Source organism: Bos mutus, chromosome 5 (genome assembly GCF_027580195.1).
Source record: "Bos mutus isolate GX-2022 chromosome 5, NWIPB_WYAK_1.1, whole genome shotgun sequence".
In the NCBI taxonomy this organism is placed as follows: Eukaryota; Metazoa; Chordata; class Mammalia; order Artiodactyla; family Bovidae; genus Bos; species Bos mutus.
This window is the reverse complement of record NC_091621.1, coordinates 10,647,396-10,673,141: the sequence shown is the minus strand read 5'-3', so window position 1 is coordinate 10,673,141 and position 25,746 is coordinate 10,647,396. Positions and strand designations below refer to the sequence as shown.

General features: G+C 37.8%; 1 protein-coding gene and 1 pseudogene across 5 annotated transcripts in view; one reads left to right on the top strand and one right to left on the bottom strand.

Annotated features, from left to right (window-relative positions):
* Positions 1-25,746, bottom strand: part of ANKS1B (ankyrin repeat and sterile alpha motif domain containing 1B) — a 1,156,394-nt gene that overhangs the window by 769,483 nt on the left and 361,165 nt on the right. The window lies entirely within an intron of this gene.
* On the top strand, positions 1,569-25,051 carry LOC102275852 (DDB1- and CUL4-associated factor 13-like; annotated as a pseudogene).

Below are 25,746 nucleotides of genomic sequence, written 5' to 3'. Positions count from 1 at the left end.
GGTCTCCTTGCCTCTAGCCCTGCTCCTCTCACAATTAATTCACTTTCAAATACTACCATGTTACTAATAGAAAGTCAGGTCAAAATAAATTCATTTCATTTCATCATAACTTTATCTGATGAAAGAATCATAAAATGTTCTAGTCATAGTACATATTGATTCTTTTTAAATATTTAATATGGTCTTTCATAATATCTTAGAATTTCTATGCAGAATGATTACATTCAATGCATTAATTATCCAGAGAATAAACTCATTAAAATAACAAGATCTGGAAGAATGAACTAAAGGGGAAATATAATCCCATTAATGTAAGATGATGGTGCTAATAACTAAAGACCTGCTTGTCTAGCACCTAAAAATGTGCCACCTGCATAGTAGGACTCTACGAATGCATGCTAAAAAAGAAATACATAAAATAGCTATCATTTCAGTTAGTATTTCAAGGTCTGATTCCTTGACTAGATTAAAGAACTACAGAGGCAAGTGCTGAGTTCCAGGTCGCTTCAGTTGTGTCCAACTCTTTGCAATCCCATGGACTGTAGCCTGCCAGGTTCCTCTGTCCATAGGAATCTCCAGGCAAGAATACTGAAGTGGGTTGCCATGCCCTTCTCCAGGGGATCTTCCCGACCCAGGGATCAAACCTGTGTCTCTTACATCTTTTGCATTGGCAGGCAGGTTCTTTACCACTAGCGCCACCTGCTGCTGCTGCTGCTGCTGCTAAGTCACTTCAGTCGTGTCCAACTCTGTGTGACCCCAGAGAAGGCAGCTCCTCCGTCCCTGGGATTCTCCAGGCAAGAACACTGGAGTGGGTTGCCATTTCCTTCTCCAATGCATGAAAGTGAAAAGTGAAAGTGAAGTCGCTCAGTCGTGTCTGACTCCTAGCGACCCCATGGACTGCAGCCTACCAGGCTCCTCTGTCCATGGGATTTTCCAGGCAAGAGTACTGGAGTGGGGTGCCATTGTCTTCTCCGAGCACCACCTGGGAAGCTCAAAAATGAAAGTGTAGCCTGCCAGGCTCCTCTGTCTATGGAATTCTCCAGGCAAAAGTCTGGAGTGGATAGCCTTTCCGTTCTCCAGGGGATCTTCCCAACCCAGATATCAGATCCAGGTCTCCCACACTGCAGGAGGATTCTTTACCTTCTGAGCCACCAGGGAAGCCAGTAAAGACCACAGCAAAACATTTTTTTCATGTAGTATGCACTTACTAAACATTTGTTTAATTAATGAAATCTGAAACTGTTGTTGTTTAGTCACTATGTCCTGTCGACTCTTTTGTGACCTATGGACTGTAGCCCACCAGGCTCCCCTGTCCATGGGATTTCCCAGGCAAGAATACTGGAGTGAGTTGCCATATCCTCCAGGAGAATCTTTCTGGTCCAGGGAAAAAACCAACATCTCTTGCATTGGCAGGTGGATTCTTTACCACTGAGCCACCAGGGAAACCTTCTGTGGCTTTAGGACTGTACTGTCCTAGATGGCAGCCACCTACAACTATTTAGATTTAAATTAATGAAATACAATTTGAATTTAGCTCCTTGCTTTCATTTCAGGGGCTCAGTGGCTGCATGGTGGCTCCCACGTTCGACCATGCAGACTTGGCACTTTTACGGCTGCAGAAGCATCTATTGGACTGCACGTGTCTGGCTCCAGAGAGGTGTCTGCCCCCAGAAGGGTGTCTGCTGACCTTGACAACAGGAGAGTCACAGGGAGCTTTCCAAATCCCAGTGCCCAGGCTGCACCCTCAGCCATTTCATCGCAACCTCTGGGGATGCAGCCTAGCCCTCTCACAGGTGGCAGGGTCGTTTGGAGAGTTGTCAAAGCAGACATGGCCAGGCCCTACTCTTAAAGAACTTCAGATTCAGTAGTCAAGGGCGGGATGCAAGAATGTGCGTTTCCAACTTGCTGCAAGGGAGCTCTCTTCATTTATTAAACATTTGTTGAATTAATGAAACTGAAATAATATCATTCAAAAACTATCACAGATTCAAACCACTGTAAGAAGAATAGCAAATTACTCTTTATGAAGTTTTTACAGTCTGAAAAGTAAATTATGTTTCATTAGTCAGATGATTATCATTTAGCTCTCATAACAGCCCCCCTCTCAAGAGTCTTCTCCAACACCACAGTTCAAAACCATTGATTTTTTGGTGCTCAGCTTTCTTTATAGTCCAAATCTCACATCCATACATGACTATTGGAAAAACCATAGCCTTGACTAGATGGACCTTTGTTGGCAAAGTAATGTCTCTGCTTTTTAATATGCTATCTAGGTTGGTCATAGCTTTTCTTCCAAGGAGTAAATGTCTTTTAATTTCATAGCTGCAGTCACCATCTGCAGTGATTTTGGAGCCCTAAAAAAATAAAGTCAGCCACTGTTTCCCCATCTATTTGCCATGAAATGATGGGATCAGATGCCATGATCTTAGTTTTCTGAATGTTGAGTTTTAAGCCAACTTTTTCACTCTCCTCTTTCACTTTCATCAAGAGGCTCTTTAGCTCTTCTTCGCTTTCTGCCATAAGGTTGGTGTTATCTGCAAACCTGAAGTTATTGATATTTCTCCTGGCAATCTTTATTTCAGCTTGTGCTTCTTCCAGCCCAGCATTTTTCATGATGTACTCTGCATATAAGTCAAATAAGCAGGGTACAATATACAACCTTGATATACTCCTTTTCTTAGTTGGAACCAGTCTGTTGTTCCACATCCAGTTCTAACTGTTACTTCCTGACCTGCATAAAGATTTCTCAAGAGGCAGATCAGGTGGTCTGGTATTCCCATCTCTTTCAGAATTTTCCACAGTTTGTTGTGATCCACGTAGTCAAAGGCTTTGGCATAGTCAATAAAGGAGAAATAGATGTTTTTCTGGAACTCTCTTGCTTTTTTCATGATCCAGCAGATGTTGGAATTTGATCTCTGGTTCCTCTGCCTTTTCTAAAACCAGCTTGAACATCTGGAAGTTCACGGTTCACGTATTGTTGAAACCTGGCTTGGAGAATTTTGAGCATTACTTTACTAGCATGTGAGATGAGTGCAATTGTGCAGTAGTTTGAACATTCTTTGGGACTGCCTTTCTTTGGGACTGGATTGATTTTATGGGCTGAAGAATTGGTGCTTTTGAACTGTGGTGTTGGAGAAGACTCTTGAGAGTCCCTTGGACTGCAAAGAGATCTAACTAGTTCATCCTAAAGGAAATCAGTCCTGAATATTCATTGGAAGGACTGATGCTGAAGCTGAAACTCCAATACTTTGGCCACCTGATGTGAAGAACTGACTCATTTGAAAAGACCCTGATGCTGGGAAAGACTGAAGGTGGGAGGAAAAGGGGATGACAGGGGATGAGATTGTTGGATGGCATCACTGACTCAATGGACATGAGTTTGAGTAAACTCTGGGAGTTGGTGATGGACAGGGAGGCCTGGCGTGCTGCAGTCCGTGGGGTCACAAAGAGTTGGACACGACTGAGCAACTGAACTGAACTGAACAGCCCTCCCAGTGTTACTATGATCCCCATTCAGAAACTAAGGCTTGGAATTATTAGCTGTCCAATATTAACTAACATCTGGTTAATGGAAGTTTTAGGGCTACAACCTAGGTCTTATATCAGTAACTATAGTGTTCGTACTATTGCATCACAGATAAAAGGACTATGACAAGATCTTTATTGCCAGAACTAAAGGAAAGAGGAAACTGCTCATTGTTAGGTTATACCTAACCCTGCCACCTCTTAGCCTTTGCAAGCTATTTCCTTACTGTGGGAAGTTTGGATTTTGCTATACAGGTTTATTGCCAAAGCACTCTTTATGGTAAATCCTGGAAATGGACCAAAGAGATTTAAAGAATTGAGGTCCAACAGTTGGTGACTCACTTTTCAAGGTTCCATTGTACCCAGCCTAGCAGAATTTGGCTCCAGTTTAGTTAGCAGCTTTTGCTTTTTTCTTGATATTTTGCCTCTATCTTTATTCAAATGCCTGGTTCCTGAATCCCAGACTTATTTCTGAGCTTGAATTTTTATAATGGTAGCATGCCTAAGACTGTTCTCTGCCTTGGTCTTTGCTAGCCCTTTTCTGAGGTCTGAGGGACTACTGGTTTGTCCCAAAATTCTAAACATGTCTCTAAGGCCCTATACTGCCTAACTTCACAGTTCCTGAATGACCAGCGTTAATGGTTAGACTTACTTAGTCAGTTTTACTGTACCTGTTATAGTTAGTTGTGCAATGCGTGGACCAAATAGTGCTGCTTTTAAAATATGTATACTGAGAGCACCAAGTAAGGTAATATTATGCCTCCCCAAGAAAAATAAACAATAGTAATATACTTTCACTTTCTGTTTGCACTGTGTTCCTATAAAAGTTGAAGATCATGAGGGGTGGGCTCAGTCTAACAAGTCAAAGTTTTTTAGTGATTAAATATGAAGTCCTATAGTTTAGTAAAGAAATGAGTTTTAAAAATTCAGGATGTGGGTATATAGATTAGCAATACCATGAAAAAAGAAACAGGAGTTATAGCTGAAAGTGTGAGTCAGAGTGTAATGTATCAGCTAAAGACATAATGTGACACTGGCTGATTTAATACAAGAATGATATTTAAACTAGAGACTATGACAGTCCTCCCTTCTTCTGTGCTAATTAGAATTGGGAATAATCTGGTTTAGGAATTTTGTAAAAAGACAGGCTAACTGTATGATATTAACCATCCTTTGTAAAGGAGTGAAGATGAAAGTGAAAGTCACTCAGTTGTGTCTGACTCTTTGCCACCCCATGGATTACACAGTTGACGGAATTCTCCAGGCCAGAATACAGGAGTGGGTAGCCTTTCCCTTCTCCAGGCAATCTTCCCAACCCAGGGATCAAACCCAGGTCTCCTGCATTGTGGGCAGATTCTTTATCAGCTAAGCCACAAGGGAAGCCCAAGAATACTGGAGTGGGTAGCCTATCCCTTCTCTAGGGGATCTTCCCAACCCAGGAACCCAACCGGGGTCTCCTGCATTGCAGGTGATTCTTTACCAACTGAGCTCTGAGGGAAGTTCTTGCAAAGGAGGACAAGACTTTATTCATCAAAAGGGCTGAAGGATACTTGGCCTCTGACTTATGAAAAACCTTAGCAATGATCAGGGATCCACGTATGGGCATAGTCATTTCTTAATAATATCAATGATGTAGGTTTTTTTTTTTTTAATCAGAAATAAAGTGATCTAGAGGCTTTTCTAGACAATTTTGACAAGATACCTCTTGAACTTACCTCCTAAATACAGCTCTTTCTTAAGCACATACGGGAAAGCGAAGCAGCTTAACCAGCACTGCAGCAAACCACACCTGGCACACTCAGCTTGGTGCGGGGGCTGACGTTTGAGGAGATACAAAGACCACAGGAACTACTTTCTCTGCACATGGATAAGGAAAGTGCTGAGTATCAAACTCATGTCATATGGGGAAAGATTAAAGGAGAAAAGGTAGGAAAAACACATTTCACAAGTACTTGAAAAACAGAAGAATCACTATAATTGTCAGAAAGAGTGCAGATAGAGAGATGGTAACAAGGAGACAGGTTTCAGCTCAAGGTGAGCATTCGCTTGGCAAGTAGCAGGTTGTCAACAACTGACTTTAAATTTAGCCTGATTGATACAAGACATCTCTTGAGAACAGAAGATGGTGGTTTGACTTAGACAAGTTTGAAGACTTTAGTAAATAAGACAATGGAAATAGAAGTACTATGTTGGTACTATGATACAAGATACCTGCATGTATTCACTGCTTCCTGAATTATTTTTCTCATAAAGGGAAAAATAATACTAATGCAAGGGAGTGTGGTATTATAGCTCTTTCAAAGTTAGAGATGACTCACAATTCTAAATGACTCAAAGTAGGTGAAAGCTATTGGATACAGTTTCACTGCTCTGATGTGTCCTGCAGTATCAAGAGAAGTATCCCCTACAGACTTACAGTGACTTTACAATGAGGAAGATAACAACATAAATACACAATAATAAGAAAATAACAGACTTTGAGTGGGAGAAGAGGATGAAGACATTGTAAGACAATAATGTCCTAACTTTCCCAAAATCTGTGAATATATTACGTCCCATGCAAAAGGAGCTTTCTTAAGAATCTTGAGATGGGGAGATCATCGTGGATTATCCAAGTGGCCCAGTATCACAACACTCGTTATATGTAAAAGAGGGAAGGAGAGTTGGTGTTGGATTGATGCAATGTAAAAGACTTGACTGGCCATTGCTGGTTTTCAAGGTATAAAGGCAGCCATGAGCCAAGGAATGAACACAGCTCATAGAAGATAGATTGGTAAGAAAACAGATTCTCCTCTAGAATCTCCAGAAAGGAATGCAGCCCTATCAAAACCTGGGATTTAGCCCAGAGGGACATTCTTTAGACTTCCAGAAATGCAAATATTAATAATAAGGCTCTAGAACTTCCCTGGTGGCTCAGATGGTAAAGTGTCTGCCTATAATGCACGAGACCTGGGTTCATTCCCTGGGTTGGGAAGAGCTCCTGGAGAAGGAAATGGCACCCCACTCCAGTATTCTTGCCTGGAAAATTCCATGGATGGAGGAGCCTGATAGGCTATAGTCCATAGGGTCACAAAGAGTCAGACATGACTTAGTGACTTCACTTCACTTCAGTGGTAAAGAACATGCCTGCGAATGCAGGAGACATAAGAGATGCGGGTTCAATCTCTGGGTCCTTGGAGGAGGGCATAGCAATCCACTCCAGTATTCTTGCCTGGAGAATCCTGTGGATTCTGGCTGGCTATAGTCCATAGAGTCACGTAGCATCAGAGATGACTGAAGTGACTTAAGACACATACAATAATAAAGTTATGGTTTTTTAAGCTGCTAAACTTGTGATTACTAGTTACTGCAACAACTAAAAACTAATACAGTAACACTAGCAGAAAGTAACATACATAGAGAAGCAATAGAAATTATTAAGGACTGAGAGAGGAACATTAAAATTGGACTCCAATGGAAAAAATACATCTTTTTATGACTCAATATCTTAAAGATAGTGATTCTTTCACTCTCATTTAAATTTAATGTAAGTTTAAGTCTTAAATTTAATGCAGTAGTATGGAATGGTTTCCTTCCCACACCTTTTGGATCTTAACAAATGATCCTAAAGTGCATTTAGAAAAATAAATCTCTGACAATAGTTAGGTATTAATTTGAAAAGAGAAAAATAATGGAGGGGGTGGAGATCAACATTTATCAGATATTTAAGTAAATTATAAATGGTTCTGGTATAATAATTGCAAGGCAATAAAACAGAAGAGAGAACTTAAAAGAACAAAGATTCAATGCTTGTGCACATTTATTGTATTATGGTATTTCAAATCAGTAGTAAAACAATGGGTTATATAATAATTGCCAAAAAGATAACTGGCCAGTCATTTGAAAGAATTAATAAAACTGTATTAATACTCCATTCCTTAAATAAAATAAATTGCAGCTAAATATTTAAATAATAAGTAAATATACTTGCAAAATAATCTTAAAATAAGAATGTTCTTTGATCAGAAGCCATAACCAGACACATATTCAGAGGTGTAGAGAAAAAGGTTAATAAATTTGAGTACCTACAAACATGAAACTTTCATAAAGCCACTAAAATACAAAATCAAAATTAAGAAACGTAACAGAATTGGGAAAATTCTTTGATATGTGTGACAAAGATCTAATATCTTTATTATATAAAGAGAAGTACAGATTGGGATTAAAGAGATCATCAACCTAAGGAGAAAAGTCAGCAAAGGATAGGTGCAATTCATGATAAATAGCTAGAAATTTCTTCTATAAAAAGCTGTTTGATCTCATTTATAATTAAATATATGCAAGTTAAAGTAAAACATGATCCACCTTTCCTGATCAAATTGCTATAGCTATAACACAGTGTTAGTGAGGGTTTGGAAAAATGGGTATACTATACAGTCTTATTTGAAGTGTGAATTGATATAAATATCTTTCTGGCTAATTTATCAATTGTTCAGTTCAGTTCAGTTGCTCAGTCATGTCTTGACTCTTTGCGACCCGTTAGACTGCAGCACGCCAGGCCCCCTATCCATCACCAACTTCCAGAGTTTACTCAAACTCATGTCCATTGAGTCAGTGATGCCATCTAACCATCTCATCCTCTATCATCCCCTTCTCCTCCAGTCTTTAATCTTTCACAGCATCAGGATCTTTTCAAATGAGTCCGTTCTTCACATCAAGTGGTCAAAGTATTGGAGTTTCAGCTTCAACATCAGTCCTTCCAGAGAAAATTCAGGACTGATTTCCTTTAGGATGGACTGGTTGGATCTCCTTGCAGTCCAAGGGACTCTCAAGAGTCTTCAACACCACAGTTCAAAAGTATCAATTCTTCAACACTCAGCTTTCTTTATAGTCCAACTCTCACATCCATACATGACTACTGGAAAAATCATAGCCTTGACTAGATGAGCCTTTGTTAAAGTAATGCTTCTGCTTTTTAATATGCTGTCTAGGTTGGTCATAGCTTTCCTTCCAAGGAGTAAGTGTCTTTTAATTTCATGGCTGCAGTCACCATCTGCAGCCCAAGAAAATAAAATCTCTCACTGTTTTAGAGCTCAAGAAAATAAAATGTCTTACTGTTTCCAGTGTTTCCCCATATATTTACCATGAAGTGATGGGACCAGATGCCATGATCTTAGGTTTTTGAATGTTGAGTTTTAAGTCAACTTTTTCACTCTTTTCTTTCACTTTCATCAAGAGGCTCTTTAGTTCTCCTTTGCTTTCTGCCATAAGGGTGGTGTCATCTGCATATCTGAGGTTACTGATATTTCTCCCAGCAATCGTGATTCCAGCTTGTGCTTTATCTAGTCTAGCATTTCACATGATATACTCTGCATATAAATTAAGTAAGCAGGGTGACAATATACAGCCTTGATGTACTCCTTTCCCAATCTGGAGCCAGTCTATTGTTCCATGTCTGGTTCTAACTGTTGCTTCTTGACCTGCATACAGATTTCTCAGGAGGCAAGTAAAGTGGTCTGGTGTTCTGATTTCTTTAAGAATTTTCCACAGTTTGTTGTGATCCACCCAGTCAAAGGGTTTGACATAGTCAATAAAGCAGAAGTAGATGTTTTCCTGGAACTCTCTTGCTTTTTCAATGATCCAGCAGATGTTGGCAATTTGATCTCTGGTTCCTCTGCCTTTTCTAAAACCAGCTTGAACATCTGGAAGTTCACGGTTCATGTACTATTGAAGCCTGGCTTGGAGAATTTTGAGCATTACTTTGCTAGCGTGTGAGATGAATGCAATTGTGTGGTAGTTTGAACATCCTTTGACATTGTCTTTCTTTGGGATTGCAATGAACACTGACCCCTTCCAGTCCTGTGGTCACTGCTGAGTTTTCCAAATTTCCTATCTCATAGTGCAGTACTTTCACAGCATCATCTTTTAGGATTTGAAATAGCACAACTGGAATTCCATCACCTCCACTAGCTTTGTTCAAAGTGATGCTTCCTAAGGCCCACTTGACTTCACATTCCAGGATATCTGGCTCTAAGTGAGTGATCACACTATCGTGATGATCTGGGTCATGAAGGTCTTTTTTGTATAGTTCTGTGTATTCTTGCCACCTCTTCTTAACATCTTCTGCTTCTGTTAGGTCCTTGCCATTTCTGCCTTTTACTGTTCCCATCTTTGCATGAAATGTTCCCTTGGGATCTCTAATTTTCTTGAAGAGGTCTCTAGTCTTTCTATTTTTCTTATTTTTCTCTATTGCTTTGCATTGATCACTGAGGAAGGCCTTCGTATAGCTCCTTGTTATTTTTTGGAAATCTGTATTCAGATGGGTATATCTTTCCTTTCCTCCTTTGCCTTTAGCTTCACTTCTTTTCTCAGATATTTGTAAGGCCTCCCCAGGAAGACAAGTCAAAGCTATGATTTTTTTCCAGTAGTCACGTATGGATGTTAGAGTTGGACCATAAAGAAGGCTGAGCACCAAAGAATTAATGCTTTTGAATTGTGGTGTTAGAAAAGACTTGAGAGTCCCTTGGACTTCAAGGAAGTCAAACCACTCAATCCTAAAGGAAATCAGTTGAATATTCATTGGAAGGACTGCGGCTGAAGCTGAAGCTCTAATACTTTGGTCACTTGATGAGAAGAGCCGACTCATTAGAAAAGACCCTGATGCTGGGAAAGATTGAACGTGGGAGGAGAAGGGGTAAACAGAGGATGAGGTGGTTGGATGGCATCACTGACTCAATGGACATGAGTTTGATCAAATTCTGGGAGATGATGAAGGACAGGGAAGACTGGCATGGTGTAGTCCATGGGGTTGCAAAGAATCGGACACGACTGAGCAGCAACAACAACCATCCATCAGGAATAATGCAAGACTGCATGTTTCTCTGATAACCAACAAAAAAATGTTACAGCTTAGCTGGGAAGTTCTGATCCATCTGCTGTGTTGGCTAGACATTACACCTTCAAATTTCCATTTATTTTAGTCTTTACAAAACTGTCTTAATGGAAAAAATTTCAATTCCCTGGAAGACTGTAAAAAGGAACCTGAAACAGTTCTTTGCCCAAAAAGAAAAAAAAATCTGTGTAAGATGGAATTATGAAGTTGCCCAGAAAATGGCAGAAGGTAACAGTGAATATGTTGTTCAATGAAATTTGTGATGAAAATGAAAAATATGTCTTTTATGTTTACTTAAAAACCAAAGTAACTTTTTGGCCAATCCAATACATACATAAAAGTATTCACAACTAGGTACAGAGAGCAAGGAGATAAACCTATTAGAAAAATAACTGAGACTTAATGAGAAGACAAAGAGCATCACCAAGTTTATAAGAACAAACTGCTAGACTGATGTTAAAGTTATAAAGTCATATGTTCAGTTTGATAGGTCTGGTAATGGTGAAGAGTCTGGGGTAACTACTATAAGTAGTTTTGGGGTCTTTATTCCTGATGTTAGTGAATGTGTGACTTAAAGGGCCAAAGGCAAGGCAGTCAAAATAAGAAAATATATTACATACTGCTCCTAGGACATTCATCCAGTCACCTAGGTTCAAACTCTTGGAGACATTATTCTTTCTCCTGTTCTGTCATGCTTACTATTACCATAAAGAAGCAGTCACCAACTTTTATAAAATTTGCATTTCATAATAACTCCTAAACCCAGTATTACTTTTCTATTTTCATAATCACCAAACTAGTTCAAACTTCAACTCATCCTTCTGTTACTTGAATACCAGTCTCCCATCTCTAAGTCCATTCCATTTTTACACAAAGGGTTTGTGCCATTTTGAATGATAAAGCATGTTTTTCAAAGTAACAATTTTTTTACAAATTCCTATAATGTAATATTAGAATTAATTTAGAAATTTAGGGAGTGTAATAAATAACATTTTCATCCTCTGCCCAAATTACAGATAGGAGTCTAGAGGTTGACAAATCTTTTCTGCAAAGGGCCAGAGAATAAATATTTTAGGTTTTCAGGCCATATGATTTCTGTTGCAACCACTCAAAGCTGCTGTTGTAGCAATAAAGAGACACACACATGTAAAGATGTAAACAGAGGAGCCTCTCCAGATTTGGCCTGCGTGGGTCAGATTTGGCTCAGAGCCTGCAGTTAGCCAAACCATGGATTAAAAACTCAGGCAAATGGATTAAAATGTCAACACTGGTGAGTAACAGAGCAGATACTAGAGAACATGGCTTAGGTACCAAGCAATATAGGCTTTTTACTAGTACATCACAGAATTAGACAGACTTAGCCTCAGGTCTCCCAAGCCTGGACAGATAGGATCCTTACTACTAAGCTCAACTACACATACTCTTTGCAGATGAGAAGATCAAAAAGACAATTAGTGATACACATTCAGTTCCTGTTCCCAAATTTACATATCATATTAACTCTCTTGAGGAATGAGTAGGAGCAGAGAGAAACCCAGTTAAACTGATCAGTGTCTCTCCACATGAAAAAATGAAGCACATAAAAAGAATCCTGCATTCTCTGCCCAACTCCAGTAGATAAGTTATACTTTTAGAATTTGTTGTCTGAAACAAATACATGAGCAAAAAGTGACAATAAATTTCTACTTTATTAATCATAGCAAAACATATACATTTGAAAATGATAAAAATGGATATGGATATGTAGGACCCATGATTTATATAATCTACAAACAAGCTTCTCAGGTGGCGCTAGTGGTAAAGAATCCACCTGTCAATGCAGGAGACTAAGAGATATGAGTTCAATCCCTGGGTCAGGAAGATCCCCTGGAGAAGGGCATGGCAACCCACTCCAGTATTCTTGCCTGGAAAATCCCCATGGACAGAGGACTCTGGGGGGCTACAGTCCAGAGGGTTGCAAAGAGTTGGACATGACTGAAGCAACTTAGCCAGCCTGTCAGTCACAGACAAGCTTTGTGCCTGTATGAAATTGCAGGCACTTTATAGTACGTCCACAGAGTGGTCAAGTTTGCGATCTATAGCTTCATGTTGTTGTTGTTTAGTCACTAAGTCACGTCTGACTCTTTGAGACCCCTTGGACTGTAGCCCACCAGGCTCCTCTGTCCATGGGATTTTCCAGGCAAGAATACTAGAGTGAGTTGCCATTTCCTTCTCCAGGGAATCTTCCTGACCCAGAGATCGAACCCACATCTTCTGCTTTGGCAGGCAGATCCTTTACCACTAAGCCACCAAGGAAACCCCCTATAGCTTCATATCATCCCTAAAAATAGGTGTTATAGCTCCAGACTGTAGCCTTATTAGAGGACAACAGTAATCATCCAGTAAATATTTGTTGAATAAAAATATGAATTTTATAATAGCTGTTTTACTTCCTAAGGATTCTAATGCCTCCCCAAGGATACCCTTCTGTTGGAAGCATGGAGTCTTAATCACTGGATCACCAGGGAAGTCTCTGTAATTTAATGTTTTGAAAAATCTGGAAGAACATAAACACTGATGAATAACATAATTATTTAAAATATTGTTGAAGAAGACTATGGTACAAGGGCAACATGAGAATATGTACTACTATCTCCCTTATTAGATGTACATACAGAAGTGAACAACTCAATGAAAAACGTTTGTAGGTTAGGGAAGAGTTCAGAAATCTGACTTTGATCCCACACAGGAATTGACATTTCTCAATTACAGAGATTAAAGCAATCATCTCATTGATAGTCATTTCATTTTTATTGCCTTTTTCTCCTCAAGAGCTATGGGAAAGTAAAAAAGGAAAATCATTTGAAAAACAATAATGAATGCACATGCTGACCAAAAAAGAAAAGCATTGTGTTCTAAGAAATGAGAAATTTGAACCCAAGACTCTTTCACTTATAAAAGATACATTATTAAAACATTCTATTAATACACATTCAAGACTGTGAACCTATCATTTCTACACACAGTAATTAAATCTCAATTTTTTTGTACGAACAAAACAGTAGATTTTTTACATCTGCTTTGCCAGAGAATTACATGTTAGAAAAGTAAGTTAACACAATAAACATCTTGGAATATCTTTAGAATTTAAAAAACAAAAAACTTTCCTTTTCTTCTCTTTTTTCTAAATTAATGTGATTTAGGAAGCCTCGTAATACTATTTAGCTTTTGATGGTATTAGACCCTGTTTTTAAAATACAACACAACTATTAATTTACTTTTTATGATCACATGCCTGGTACAAGAAGTTTAAGAAGAAACTGTTAGTTAAATAAGATGTCAAAATAAAAATTTGCCACACATCTGCTTTTTCATCATCCTCATTAACATTACTCTACCATCATCTTTACAAAGCAGAGCAGCAATATTTATATCTTTTAAAACTCATTTATTCCCTTCTTTCACAGATTCAGTCTACCACCAAATCCTATGACTGATCTACCCTTGTGTTTCTATGTCAATAGCTGCCATGTTAAGACATATTAAGACATGCCTTGACATCACACATGTACATTCTTGGCACTGCCACTAAACTCATCTCCTTTCTTGTACAGCTTCACTTCTTTTCACTCTACATAAAACCATTAAAATAATCTTCAAACATCATTATTCTCACATTACTCATGGTCAATGAACTCGAGTACCTTCCAAATAGTTTTACTCAGAATAAAACTTTTTAGTTTAGCCTTTAGCTTACCCATCTTATCTACTTTATTTCACCTATCAGTAAACTCCTTGCCAGTACTCTGCTTTATCTGAGTTTATCTGCTTATTGGTTCAACTTAACATTAAATTTAAACATGACTCAATCTTTGGCTCTTCTAAAGGCCAGGAAGAAGCACTTCTAGAAGAAATAAATGTCTCTTAAAAGCAAAAAGAATATTCAAAAAAAATGTTAAAAATAAATTTTCAGAGAAATCTGGAAATTAACCAAAATGTACAGCAATTTGTGTAGAATTTAATCCACATTTGAAGGAAAAAATTAATCTACATATCCAAAACATTCAACAAACTTCATGAAAGATAAATGTAAAGAGATCTACACATAGACACATAGTCAAAGTATGAATAACAAAGACAGACTCATGAGACATCAACTAGAGAAAAATGACTCATCTTGTAGAAGGGATCCACAGTAAGATTAATAGCTAACTTTTCAGAAATCATGGAGTCCAGAGGCAATGAGTTGAAACACTCAAAATGCTGGAAGAAAAAAAATGTCAACCAAGAATTCTATATTCGGCAAAACTATACTTCAGAAAATCAAGATAAATTAAGACATATCCAGATAAACAAAAATTTAGAGAAGTGTACTAGCTGTGTCTTAAAAAAAAAAAAAGGAAAGAAATGTGTCCATGTATGTGCTAGGTCACTTCAGTCATGTCCAACTCTTTGTGACCCCATGGACTATATAGCACACCAGGCTCCTCTATCCCTGGGATTCTCCAGTCAAGAATACTGAAGGGAGTTGGCATGCTCTCCTCCAGGAGATCTCCCCAACTCAGGAATTGAACCTACATCTCTTATGTCTCCTGTATTGGCAGAATACTAAAAGACTTTCAACCCAAAATAGAAGAACACTACAGAGTAACTCAAGTCCACATGAAGAAATAAAGAGCATAGGTAAAGTAGCTACATAGGTAAATATGAAACAAAATTTGAATGTATTTTTATTTTTAACTCTTTTCACCTCATATTTGATTTAAAAACAACTGCATAAAACAATAATTATAAATGTGGGTTGATTGTTTATAATGTAAAAATATGTAATGAAATGTAGAGTTCTATGAAAATAACGCAAAAGGGGATAAGAAATGAAATGATACTGAAGCAAAGTTTTCAAAAACTATTGAGATTATGTTGGTATTCATTCAAAATAGATTGTTTTAAGTCATGAATGTGAAGTCAAGTGGGCCTTACAAAGCATCACTACAAACAAATCTAGTGGAGGTGATGGAATTCCAGTTGAACTATTTCAAATCCTAAAAGTGGATGCTGTGAAAGTGCTACACTCAATATGTCAGCAAATTTGGAAAACTCAGCAGTGGCCACAGGACTGGAAAAGGTCAGTTTTCATTCCAATCCCAAAGAAAGGCAATGCCAAAGAATGCGCAAATGACCGCACAATTTCATTCCTCTCACATGCTAGTAATGTTCAAAATTCTCCAAGCCAGGCTTCAACAATACATGAACTGTGAACTTCCAGATGTTCAAGCTGGTTTTATAAAAGGCAGAGGAACCAGAGATCAAATTGTCGACATCCCATGGATCATCAAGAAAGCAAGAGAGTTCCAGAAAAACATCTATTTCTCCTTTATTGACTATGCCAAAGCCTTTGACTGTGTGGATCACAATAAACTGGAAAATTCTGAAAAAGATGGGAATATCAGACCACCTGACCTGACTCTTGAGAAATCTGTATGCAGGTCAGGAAGCAACAGTTAGAACTGGACATGGAACAACAGACTGGTTCCAAATAGGAAAAGGAGTATGTCAAGGCTGTATATTGTCATCCTGCTTATTTAATTTATATGCAGAGTACATCATGAGAAACACTGGGTTGAAGGAAGCACAAGCTAGAATCAAGATTGCTGGGAGAAATATCAATAACCTCAGATATGCAGATGACACCACTCTTATGGCAGAAAGTGAAGAAGAACTAAAGAGCCTCTTGGTGAAAGTGAAAGAGGAGAGTGAAAAAGTTGGCTTAAAGTTCAACATTCAGAAAACTAAGATCATGGTATCCAGTCCCATCATCATGGTAAATAGATGGGGAAACAATGGAAACAGTGGCTGACTTTATTTTTGGGGATTCCAAAATCACTGCAGATGGTGACTGCAGCCATGAAATTAAAAGACGCTTACTCCTTGGAAGATGGCGGAGGAATAGGACAGGGAGAACACTTTCTCCCCCACAAATTCATCAAAAGAACATTTAAATGCCGAGTAAATTCCACAAAACAACTTCTGAATGCTGGCAGAGGACATCAGGCACCCAGAAAAGCAACCCATTGTCTTCGAAAGGAGTCGAGAAACTTTTCATCTTTAACCTAGATGTTTTATCAATGGTGCTGTATAGAAGGAGAAGTTTTGAGACTACTGTAAAAATAAGACCAATAACTGGAAGCGGGAGGCTTAAGCCCAAATCCTGACTCCAGGGACATTAATTGACAGGAGCTCATCAAATGCCTCCACACCTACACTGAAACCAAGCACCACACAAGGGCCAACAAGTTCCAGGGCAAGACATACCAAGCAAATTCTCCAGCAACACAGGAACACAGCCCTAAGCTCCAAGATACAGGCTGCACAAAGTCACCCCAAAACCATAGCCATCTCATAACTCATTACTGGACACTTCATTGCACTCCAGAGAGAAGAAATACAGCTCCACCCACCAGAACACTGACACAAGCTTCCCTAACCAAGAAACCTTGACAAGCCACCTGTACAAACCCACACACAGTGAGGAAACGCCACAATAAAGAGAACTCCACAAACTGCCAGAATACAGAAAGGACACCCCAAACTCAGCAATTTAAACAAGATGAAGAGACAGAGGAATACCCAGCAGGTAAAGGAACAGGATAAATGCCCACCAAACCAAACCAAAGAGGAAGAGATAGGGAATCTACCTAATAAAGAATTCCAAATAATGATAGTGAAATTGATCCAAAATCTTGAAATAAAAATGGAATCACAGATAAATAGCCTGGAGACAAGGATTGAGAAGATGCAAGAAAGGTTTAACAAGGACCTAGAAGAAATAAAAAAGAGTCAATATATAATGAATAATGCAATAAATGCGATCAAAAGCACTCTGGAGGCAACAAATAGTAGAATAACAGAGGCAGAAGATAGGATTAGTGAATTAGAGGATAGAATGGTAGAAATAAATGAATAAGAGAGGAAAAAGGAAAAATGAATTAAAAGAAAAGAGGACAATCTCAGAGATCTCCAGGACAATATTAAGCGCTACAACATTCAAATCATAGGGGTCCAAGAAGAAGACAAAAAGAAAGACCATGAGAAAATACTTGAGGAGATAATAGTTGAAAATTTCCCTAAAATGGGGAAGGAAATAATCACTCAAGTCCAAGAAACCTAGAGAGTCCCAAACAGGATAAACCCAAGGTGAAACATCCCAAGCCACATATTAATCAAATTAACAAAGATCAAACACAAAGAACAAATATTAAAAGCAGCAAGGGAAAAACAACAAATAACACACAAGGGAATTCCCATAAGGATAACAGCTGATCTTTCAATAGAAACTCTCCAAGCCAGGAGGGAATGGCAAGACGTACTTAAAGCGATGAAAGAAAATAACCTACTGCCCAGATTATTGTACCCAGCAAGGATCTCATTCAAATATGAAGGAGAAATCAAAAGCTTTACAGACAAGCAAAAGCTGAGAGAATTCAGCACCACCAAACCAGCTCTCCAACAAATACTAAAGGATATTCTCTAGACAGGAAACACAAAAACGGTGTATAAATTCAAACCCAAAACAATAAAGTAAATGGCAACGGGATCATACTTATCAATAATTACCTTAAACATAAATGGGTTGAATGCCCCAACCAAAAGACAAAGACTGGCTGAATGGATACAAAAACAAGACCTCTACATATGTTGTCTACAAGAGACCCACCTCAAAACAGGGGACACATGCAGACTGAAAGTGAAGAGCTGGAAAAAGATTTTCCATGCAAATAGGGACCAAAAGAAAGCAGGAGTAGCAATACTCATATCAGATAAAATAGGCTTCAAAATAAAGGCTGTGAAAAGAGACAAAGAAGGTCACTACATAATGATCAAAGGATCAATCCAAGAAGAAGATACAACAATTATAAATATATATGCACCCAACATGGGAGCACCGCAATATGTAAGACAAATACTAACAAGTATGAAAGGAGAAATTAACAATAACACAATAATAGTGGGAGACTTTAATACCCCACTCACACCTATGGATAGATCAACTAAACAGAAAATTAACAAGGAAACACAAACTTTAAATGATACAATAGACCAGTTAGACCTAATTGATATCTATAGGACATTTCATCCCAAAACAATGAATTTCACCTTTTTCTCAAGTTCACAAGGAACCTTCTCCAGGATAGATCACATCCTGGGCCATAAATCTAGCCTTGGTAAATTCAAAAAAATTGAAATCATCCCAGGCATCTTTTCTGACCACAATGGAGTAAGATTAGATGTCAATTACAGGAGAAAAACTATTAAAAATGCCAACATATGGAGGCTGAACAACACACTGCTGAATAACCAACAAATCACAGAAGAAATCAAAAAAGAAATCAAAATTTGCATTGAAACGAATGAAAATGAAAACACAACAACCCAAAACCTGTGGGACACTGTAAAAGCAGTCCTAAGGGGAAAGTTCATAGCAACACAGGCATACCTCAAGAAACAAGAAAAAAGTCAAATAAATAACCTAACTCGACACCTAAAGCAACTAGAAAAGGAAGAAATGAAGAACCCCAGGGTTAGTAGAAGGAAAGAAATCTTAAAAACTAGGGCAGAAATAAATGCAAAAGAAACAAAAGAGACCATAGCAAAAATCAACAAAACCAAAAGCTGGTTCTTTGAAAGGATAAATAAAATTGACAAACCATTAGCCAGACTCATCAAGAAACAAAGGGAGAAAAATCAAACCAATAAAATTAGAAATGAAAATGGAGAGATCACAACAGACAACACAGAAATACAAAGGACCATAAGAGACTACTATCAGCAATTATATGCCAATAAAATGGACAACGTGGAAGAAATGGACAAATTCTTAGAAAAGTACAACTTTCCAAAACTGGACCAGGAAGAAATAGAAAATCTTAACAGACCCATCACAAGCATGGAAATTGAAACTGTAATCAGAAATCTTCCAGCAAACAAAAGCCCAGGTCCAGACGGCTTCACAGCTGATCTACCAAAAATTTAGAGAAGAGCTAACACCTATCCTACTCAAACTCTTCCAGAAAATTGCAGAGGAAGGTAAACTTCCAAACTCATTCTATGAGGCCACCATCACCCCAATACCAAAACCTGACAAAGATGCCACAAAAAAAGAAAACTACAGGCCAATATCACTGATGAACATAGATGCAAAAATCCTTAATAAAATTCTAGCAATCAGAATTCAACAACACATTAAAAAGATCATACACCATGACCAAGTGGGCTTTATCCCAGGGATGCAAGGATTCTTCAATATCCGCAAATCGATCAATGTAATACACCACATTAACAAATTGAAAAATAAAAACCATATGATTATCTCAATAGATGCAGAGAAAGCCTTTGACAAAATTCAACATCCATTTATGATAAGAACTCTCCAGAAAGCAGGAATAGAAGGAACATACCTCAACATAATAAAAGCTATATATGACAAACCCACAGCAAACATTATCCTCAATGGTGAAAAACTGAAAGCATTTCCTCTAAAGTCAGGAACAAGACAAGGGTGCCCACTTTCACCATTACTATTCAACATAGTTTTGGAAGTTTTGGCCACAGCAATCAGAGCAGAAAAAGAAATAAAAGGAATCCAAATTGGAAAAGAAGAAGTAAAACTCTCACTATTTGCAGATGACATGAACCTCTACATAGAAAACCCTAAAGACTCCACCAGAAAATTACTAGAACTAATCAATGACTATAGTAAAGTTGCAGGATATAAAATCAACACACAGAAATCCCTTGCATTCCTATACACTAATAATGAGAAAATAGAAAGAGAAATTAAGGAAACAACTCCATTCACCATTGCAACGGAAAGAATAAAATACTTAGGAATATATCTACCTAAAGAAACTAAAGACCTATATATAGAAAACTATAAAACACTGGTGAAAGAAATCAAAGAGGACACTAATAGATGGAGAAATATACCATGTTCATGGATTGGAAGAATCAATATAGTGAAAATGAGTATACTATCCAAAGCAATTTATATATTCAATGCAATCCCTATCAAGCTACCAACGGTATTCTTCACAGAGCTAGAACAAATAATTTCACAATTTGTATGGAAATACAAAAACCCTCGAATAGCTAAAGCTATCTTGAGAAAAAAGAATGGAACTGGAGGAATCAACCTGCCTGAGTTCAGGCTCTACTACAAAGCCACATTCATCAAGACAGTATGGTACTGGCACAAAGACAGAAATATAGATCAATGGAACAAAATAGAAAGCCCAGAGATAAATCCACGCACATATTGACACCTTATCTTTGACAAAGGAGGCAAGAATATACAATGGATTAAAGACAATATCTTTAACAAGTGGTGCTTGGAAAACTGGTCAACCACTTGTAAAAGAATGAAACTAAACCACTTTCTAACACCATACACAAAAATAAACTCAAAATGGATCAAAGATCTAAACGTAAGACCAGAAACTATAAAACTCCTAGAGGAGAACATAGGCAAAACACTCTCTGACATACATCACAGTAGGATCCTCTATGACCCACCTCCCAGAATATTGGAAATAAAAGCAAAAATAAACAAATGGGACCTAATCAAACTTAAAAGCTTCTGCACATCAAAGGAAACTATTAGCAAAGTGAAAAGACAGCCTTCAGAATGGGAGAAAATAATAGCAAATGAAGCAACTGACAAACAACTAATCTCAAAAATATACAAGCAACTCCTAGAGCTCAACTCCAGAAAAATAAATGACCCAATCAAAAAATGGCCCAAAGAACTAAGTAGACATTTCTCCAAAGAAGACATACAGATGGCTAACAAACACATGAAAAGATGCTCAACATCACTCATTATCAGAGAAATGCAAATCAAAACCACTATGAGGTACCATTTCACACCAGTCAGAATGGCTGTGATCCAAAAGTCTACAAGCAATAAATGCTGGAGAGGGTGTGGAGAAAAGGGAACCCTCTTACACTGTTGGTGGGAATGCAAACTAGTACAGCCACTATGGAGAAGAGTGTGGAGATTCCTTAAAAAACTGGAAATAGAACTGCCTTATGAACCAACAATCCCACTGCTGGGCATACACACTGAGGAAACCAGAATTGAAAGAGACACATGTACCCCAAGGTGTCTTGCAGCACTGTTTATAATAGTCAGGATATGGAAGCAACCTAGATGTCCATCAGCAGATGAGTGGATAAGAAAGCTGTGGTACATATACAGAATGGAGTATTACTCAGCCATTAAAAAGAATACATTTGAATCAGTTCTAATGTGGATGAAACTGGAGCCTATTATACAGAGTGAAGTAAGCCAGAAAGAAAAACACCAATACAGTATACTAACGCATATATATGGAATTTAGAAAGATGGTAACAATAACCCTGAATACGAGACAGCAAAAGAGACACTGATGTATAGAACAGCCTTTTGGACTCTGTGCGAGAGGGAGAGGGTGGGATGATTTGGGAGAATGGCATTGAAATATGTATAATATCATATATGAAAAGAGTCGCCAGTCCAGGTTCAAAGCATGATACTGGATGCTTGGGGCTGGTGTACTGGGACGACCCAGAGGGGTGGTATGGGGAGGGAGGAGGGAGGAGGGTTCAGGATGGGGAACACATGTATACCTGTGGCAGATTCATTTTGATATATGGCAAACCAATACAATATTGTAAAGTTAAATAAAATAAAATTAAAAAAAAAAATTAAAAACAACTTTTAAAAAAATAAAAAAAAATAAATGAAAATAAAAGATGCTTACTCCTTGGAAGGAAAGTTAAGACCAACCTAGACAGCATATTAAAAAGCAGAGACATTACTTTGTCAACAAAGGTCCATCCAGTCAAGGCTATGGTTTTTCCAGTAGTCATATATGGATGTGAGAGTAGGAGTATAAAGAAAGCTGAGCACAGAAGAATTGATGATTTTGAACTGTGGTGTTGGAGAAGACTCTTGAGAGTCCCTTGGACTGCAAGGAGATCCAACCAGTTCATTCTAAAGAAGATCAGTCCTGGGTGTTCATTGCAAGGACTGATGGATGTTGAAGCTAAAACTCCAATACTCTGGCCACCTGATGTGTAGAGCTCACTCATTTGAAAAGACCATGATGCTGGGAAAGATTGAGGGCAGGAGGAGAAGGGGATGACAGAGGATGAGATGGTTGGGTGGCATCATCGACTCAATGGACATGAGTTTGGGTAGGCTCCGGGAGTTGGTGATGGACAGGCAGGCCTGGTGTGCTGCAGTTCATGGGATCACAAAGAGTCAGACAGAACTGAGTGACTGAACTGAACTGATTAATTATAATGACCCAATAAGAAAATAGCAACAATAACAAAAATAATGCAAGGAGCTCCGAGGGAATTAAAATAGTAAACTAGAAAATATATCTTTAACACAAAGGATAGGTGTAAATGAGAAAAAGAAAGAGAAGAGAAAGTATATAATACACAGAAAACAAATAATAAAATGCTTCCATTTTATTAAGGAGATTAAGTCCTACTTTATTGGTAATTATATTAATTGTAAGTGTACACAACACTCCAAACCAAAGGCAATGATTGGCAGGATAGTTTTTGTTTGTTTGTTTTTTAATAATCCAGTTACATAGCATCTACAAGAGGCATGCTTTATCTTCCAGGGCACTAGTAGATTTAACGTAAAAAGATAGAAAAGGATATACCATAAGAACAATAACCCAAAGAAAAAGAAAGTGACTATGCTAACACTGAACAAAAGAAGCTTTAAGACAGAAATTGTTACTAGAGATTTAAAATAGAACATTTTATATATTTATAAAGCTAAACGGGTCAATCCATTAGGAGAACAAAACATATAAACACACATGCACTTAAGAGAATCCTAAAACACATGAGACAAAAACCGACAGAATTGAAAGGGAAAATACACAATTCAACAATAACAATCAGTGTGTTGAATATTCCACTTTTAATAATGAATAGGACAATTAGGCAGAAGATCAAGAAGCAAAAAGAAGACTTGAATAGCACCATAAGTCAGCTGGATCTAACAGCCATCTAGCTATAGGGCATTCCACCAAATGCACAGTATTCTTATGTGAACATGGAACATTCTCCAGAATAAACTTCATGTTAGACCACAAAATAAGTACAAATAAATTTGAAAGAAATGAAGTCATACAAAATATATTCTCTGACCACAAAATAATAAAATTAGAAATTAATAAAAGAAGGAACTTGGGAGAAGTGGCATGTGTTGGTGGATGAGGCCATGGCAACGGGACCTAGAGATAAAAGCTAATGAGATTCAGGGAGAATTAGAAGCAAGATAAAAGTAAAGATTCTGAGCATGAACCCAGACAACTACATCTGTGAAACTAAGCTGGACTTACAGAGAGTACCAAGAAACCACGAGCCTACTTTACATCATTTTGAGGTCCCACAGGAATATGTAAGAGCTTTAAATGCTACCAAACTGGAACGGGTATTTGCAAAATCATTCCTTGCTTCCCTGGATGGTCACTGAGATAGAGTCAGTTGCTGGGCAAAGCATCCAGAGAGTCTGGCTAATGTCCTTTCTGGGGCATGTGATGGAGATAGGTTAAAATTTGGAACTTCGCTAAATGAAAATATATTTGTACAATACAAGCACATAAAGGTCTTTTTGTACGAGGAATATGTACTCACTTTTGTGGGACTTTGTTTTTATACTGTTGATGATGACAAAACTGCCAAGCAATGGAAAATGGATGGACCAAGCTATGGAGAAGAGGAGGAACCATTGCCTACAATATTAGGAAAGATAGCATATACAAGAATTGATCATCACTGGAAAAAAGCTGTTTTGCCACATGTGGACAGCAAATAGACCCTTGGGATGAACAAAGAACCAATCCTATATGTTCAATGACTTGAGGATTTGACAGTATAAGCAGTGTTAAATTTAACCCAATTGAGACATTTCTCTTGGGAAGTTGTTCTTCTGACAGGAATATAGCACTGTATGATATGAGGCAAGCTACTCCTCTGAAAAAGGTCATCTTAGATATGAGAACAAATACAACTTGCTGGAACCCTGTGGAAGCTTTAGTTTTTACTGCAGCAAAGATTACAACTTACATACTTTTTATATGCATGCACTGCACATTCTTATAATGGTACATATGCATCATGTGTCTGCAGTACTTGATGTGGGTTACTCACCCACTGGGAAAGAGTTTGTGTCTGCTAGTTTGACAAATCTATTCGAATCTTTCCTGTGGACAAAAGTAGAAGCAAGGAAGTCTATCACACAAAGAGAATGCAACACGTTATCTGTGTGAAATGGACTTCTGACAGCAAGTACATTATGTGTGGATCTGATGAAATTAACATTCATCCGTGGAAAGCTAATGCTTCTGAGAAGTTAGGTGCTTACATCATGAGAGAAAGCAGCCACAGATTATAACCAGAAGTTAAAGGAGAAACTTCAACATCATCCTCACATAAAACGTATCTCTCATCACCAATATCTACCAAAATCTGTCTCCAGCCAGATTCAGGAGCAGCACATCATGAAAGAAGCTCGTTGACGAACCGAATTGTATCAAACGCAGCAAGCCTGGATCTGTGCAGACTGTGTCAGACAAGAAGAAATACCTAGTGGCGGTTCTGAGATAATATTTGGTGTTCCTATTGATACTAATATATAATTATTGGTTGTGTTCTGAATTGTGAACTCTATTAATAAAAGTACTGCTGCTAGTATAGCAACGAATGTTTTAGTTACATGAGTCAAGCTTAACTGTTGCACATTTTTGCTATCTTGAAAAGCTGTCTTTAAAGGTGACCTGGTTGATAAGACTATCCAACATTTTATTCTCGATTTTTGTTTTCTTCATTGAAGAATACGGTATTTACAAACTAGCCGATTTTTTGCTGTTAGAAACTGCACATATATTAATACTTTCCCTTTGACCTGTTAATTTGGACATTCTACACTTAAATGCATATACATTTAAGACCAAACATCTCTTTTGTTACATTGAACATTACTTTGGATAATTATTGCAATGATTCTTCCTAGGATTCCATATGACACATAAAAGAATTAGATCAGAATTTTTTTCAATTGTATTTATTCTCTGTGCAGTTTTCAAAAATGCTTTTTAAAAGTCCTTCCTCAGGATAAAAAGCCTGCTATTTTATCCCTTCCTCTGCAAAACAATTTCTAGTTATTAGACAATTCTTGTAGCTCTCCTCTGAGCCATAGGTAAATTATCTGTCTCTTTGGTTATGTGGCTCCACTTATCATTGGGTAAACTTACTGGAACTGAGAAAGAAGATTACTGTAATTCATAGAACTATTGATATAC